Source organism: Copidosoma floridanum, unplaced genomic scaffold, assembly GCF_036245765.1.
Source record: "Copidosoma floridanum isolate Cflo_tuat_1 unplaced genomic scaffold, Cflo_Japanese_pri ptg000016l, whole genome shotgun sequence".
Lineage (NCBI taxonomy): Eukaryota > Metazoa > Arthropoda > Insecta > Hymenoptera > Encyrtidae > Copidosoma > Copidosoma floridanum.
Window position 1 is genome coordinate 15,125,605 of NW_028321893.1, and position 4,775 is coordinate 15,130,379.

The 4,775-nt window shown below is 31.0% G+C and overlaps 1 pseudogene; it reads right to left on the reverse strand.

Annotated features, from left to right (window-relative positions):
* Window positions 1-3,836: 3,836 nt before the first annotated feature.
* On the reverse strand, window positions 3,837-4,018 carry LOC111643787 (U2 spliceosomal RNA; annotated as a pseudogene).
* Window positions 4,019-4,775: the final 757 nt, after the last annotated feature.

The window sequence follows — 4,775 nt, forward strand, 5'->3', positions numbered from 1 at the left end:
AGATTACGCACACTGCAAAAAAAATCATGGCAATCTTAAGATTTAAAAAATCTACAAAAAAAAAAATAAAAGAATCTACAGACTTGCAGATCGTTTGCAAAAAAAATTGGAAATTATCAGGTTGAAAGATAATCAAGAATCATTATTTTTTATAAGTAACTTTGAAAAATCAGTAAACGAGTTCAAAGAAGTATGGGGTGATGCCACAGTAATGGGGAAAAAAAATTTAAATTATTTGTTGAGAAAATTTCTAGATCCATGTAGTGACATCATGTCAGACTATTTATCATGTGATTGCTATGATTAAAATTCTGGAAATAAAGAATACATTCAGTGAAAGTGCAAGTGTAAATGTTAAATCTGATGCCTTTGTATTGAAATTAAAAGATAGCGAAAAACAATAAAAAAAAGCCTGGTACAACTGTGGTGAAATCAGACATTCTTAGAAATAGTGCCCAAATGTAAGAAAAGCTGGCTATGCAGGTCAATCCCAGAGAGGCAGATGCCAACAGTTCCATGAAAACAGCGTGCATCAAGAAACAGGCTTGAGTGGACAACAAGGTAGATGCCACTTGTCTCAACAAAAAACGTGGTAGTAAGGCAGTGCTAGCGGCTCGTATGATTCCTTGACAACAAGGTTGTCGTGTCCACTGTAATACATAGTCAAACACAAGGTAAACGTATACACTGGCTTTAAGATAGTGATTATACTGATTATGTCGTAAATCGCGATGATATTTTCAAGAAAACATTAAACTAAAAATTTTCGTAAATGTATTTATTGAACATGGTAGAAGTTTAAAAGTGACAAAACTTAGACAAGTTCAAAGTTATTTTAAAGTTTCTAATGAATTAGTTTAAATTAACATGCTAAAAATATATTTTATTAAATATATGCCTGCGAATTTATTAAGGTTTCTTAAGGTAATAGATTAAGTGAAAATAGTTGCAGAGAATAATACAGCAATGATAAGTACTGGTGATGGGGTACATTCAGCAATATCATACAGAATACAAAAATGTATTAAACGCAAAGTAAAACTAAATATAATGTTAAGATTACCGTGAATTGTATGAGATTTGGAAGAAATGATAAGAAAATAACTTTTTAAAAAAACCGCACCGTATTTTAGGACATGGACGTTAAAATTTTTCAAATATTTCACGTAAAAATAAACTATCTAAAGCATCGTTCAAGAACATTAAAAGTGATTATATAAAATGTGCTGATGGTATTAAAAATCAAATGCATGGTTTACTATTTAAAAAGAGCAGATAACGGGCAACAGAGATTTTAGAATAATTCGTGCTGGTTTGAATACTATTGATTTCAATGGGGCTTAATATTTTTAACGTATATTGATAATTAAATTAAAATTACTGGAGTGTTTTCAATAAAAGCAAGAAATGAAGCTCATAATTGTATCGTTTTTTATATTTATGAACTCGAAGATTTATCAGAAAAAAAGAATTAAAAAACTATGGTAGAATAATGGCAAAGTGTTCAAATAAAATCATTTTTTACTTAGTAATAAAAAAAAGAATCAGTTCAAGTGCATTTTCAACTTATGTACATTAATTAAATGGTACTACTCAGATATATAATAAGAGTACAATATAAAATGGTAGATGTTTGTTAAGTTAAGCGAGGGAGATGGACCGTTTTGGCCAGGAGTCACATGAGCAGCAGCCTACTTAAAAAACAGGATACTTACAAACACTACTAAAATAAAGGCTCCTGAAATTTTCTTCGGTTTTAAACCAAACATGAATTAGTTTAAAACTTATGTATGTGTACCTAAACATGAAAAAGGTCAAAATGGAATACGAAAGCTGATTTAGGAATTTTTGTATATTATGAAAATGTTGAATACAGAATTTTGATAAATAATTAAGTTATTGCAGCTAGATACGTTATTGTTACAGAAAAAGATGAATATTATATTGGTTTGACGGATAAACATGAATTAAGATATGGAAATAAAATATTTGCTACTAAATCTGAATCAACACATCTATTTGAAGATTCCAAGAATGAAATTTACGATAATTTAGGTGATAGCAACACAGCCCATAGAATTTTTCAGTACCTTTAGTTCAAAACTGAAATTAAAAGCGTAGACTTGAATTAATTGATTACTTTAGAATTTTCCTTCAGCTTATTTATTTTGTAGTAACATATATTTATTACGTTTATACTAATGTGTTTATTGCTACTTACTTTATTTTTTGTTCAGTTCATTAATTTTGGGTGATTTCATGTGGTTTCGTAGCAAATACTGACGAGTTTGAAGGAAATGAAAATAATACTCTTAGAAATTCATACGACCAATGGTATACAAGCGAATGTCAATACATCTAAATCATTGTATCAAGAGGTGCCTATGTATAGATGTCAGCACTTTCAATACAAGCACTCTGTATCCTCCGTACAAACCCTTTTTTCTATGTTCAATATACTTAACACGCATAATACCAAACCACAGAGTTTCTTCTTCAAGAAAATTTTTTTAAGAAATAAATAAGAATGAGAAAAATATCCTTCCCAGGTGCGGATCGAACACACAACCTCCTGTTTACTAGACAGTTGCTCTACCACTTGAGCTACCAAGGAGCTGTACATTCTCTTGCACCATAAGTTTGGATAAGTTTCTCATTCTTAATTTTCAGAGTTGTCTTTCACCAAAGCCTGATAAAGTAGTTATGTGACTCTAATGCTTGTCGGTAAATTAGAAATTCATACGACCAATGGTATACAAGCGAATTTTGATACATCTAAATCATTATATCAAGAGGTGCATATGAGAAACTTATCTAAACTTACTGTGCGAGTGAATGTACAGCTCCTCAGTAGCTCAAGTGGTACAGCAACTGTCTAGTAAACAGGAGGTATTCGATCCGCACCCGGGGAGGATACTTTTCTCATTCTTATTTATTTCTTAAGAAAATTTTCTTGAAGAAGAATTAATGTGGTTTGACATTATGAGTCTTAAGTATATTGGATACTTCAAAAAAAAGACACGTTTTGAGGATATATTGCTTGTATTGAAAGTGCCGCCATCTATGCATGTGCACCTCTTAATACAATGATTTACGTGTATTGATATTCGCTTGTATACCATTGGTCGTATGAATTTCTAATTAATCGACAAGCATTAGAGTCACATAACTAAAGAATACTCTTTTTCTATTTAATTATATTTAAAAAATTATTACTGGTATTATTTGCCTGCTTGAGTACATAAAATACTTTGTTTTCAAGTGATAAAACATCATATTCTTACCCTGGTTGGCCTTCTTATTGAAGAGGCTTAAAATGGACGTAATAAAGATGTAAATTTTACGTAAAATTAAATACTAGAAAACTTGCCAGAAAAAACATGAACGCAGACTTATTTTATAAGTTATCGATTTAGTCATGTATCTTACGTATTCAAAATAAAAATAAATACATAAAACATAAGGTTGACATTGTTGCCAGGCAACTCTTCATTAAGATAAAGTAATACGATACAGAGATTCATGAAAGTTTTAAAAGTATATTTAGACATTCTATCGCTGATTTATTAAGTCTTTTAAGAATAATATATAAAGTATCTATCATATGAAAACATTTTTTTGCTGCAATTATAGTTTAAAGTCACATAGTTAATTATTTTTATATCAATAAAATTTAATATACTTAAATCGTACGGAAATAATAATAATTTTACATTTGGAGTCATTGGCAGCATATGGTAATATTTTTTAACAATGATTCGTGCAGTTGGAAATTTGGTATGTTCTATTCAATTGACGATGATAAATTTGTGGAATCCAATTGTAAATTTTTAGTTGCTAATTCAAGAAATCTCTAATTTGATTTTTTTTACAGATTCATTCGTGGCAGGACCGGAGCAAGCCCCAGACGTCCCACCTGCTTTCAAAAATCAGTTCGATATTCTGGTCCCCCAATGGGGGATGCATCAGATATCAAGCTGATAAGAACAGATCTTATTATGTTTTTGCTCAACGATAAGCCGCCCACCACCCCCACTCCATTGCTAACCTAACCTAACCAATAGCGATATAATATGAAGCTTGTGTGCGAAGCACCGTGCTTGTGTAAAACGGGGGGGATGGGTGGGGTGCAGCGGGCGGCTCACCGTCAGACTTTCGCCCCGACCCCCAGGCAAGATCCTTTGATCTTAGCCAAAAGGCCGAGAAGCGATCATCATACACTTTTAACTTTTTAATCCAGCATTTTCATTTCCACCACTTAGAATTTTGCAAAATTAATGGCGATATCTTTATCATCGATCCTAAAAACCTTTAACTACACTTTTTTTTTATAGATTGAAATACTCTTCATAATTTGGTAAAGCATATTAATTTTCGATTTTTTAAATTTAGAAATATTGACAACTGACTGATTATTAAAAATTACTTGTTGGAGGTTTATAAGTAACTGTTGGCTTATTTTGATCTGAAGCAACTTTATAATTCTTATGAGCTATTTAAATACTGAGCAGTGAGAATCTAACATTTGAGGTTGAGTCTTTTTTTGAGCATAACTGAATTCAAAAGTCAGCTCTGACACATAACTTTGTTGTATACACTAATTAATGCAATTTGAATATCTTTTCAACAAAAAAAGCCAAAACAGGTTAGGAAACAGGCGGCATAAAGTGGTTGAAAACTGAAAAATAATGATCGAAGTTATCAGTTTTCTCAATTTTCGATAAAAGTTTTAGGTGCTACTTATTACTTTGCTTAGCATAAGCAGACTTTTAACA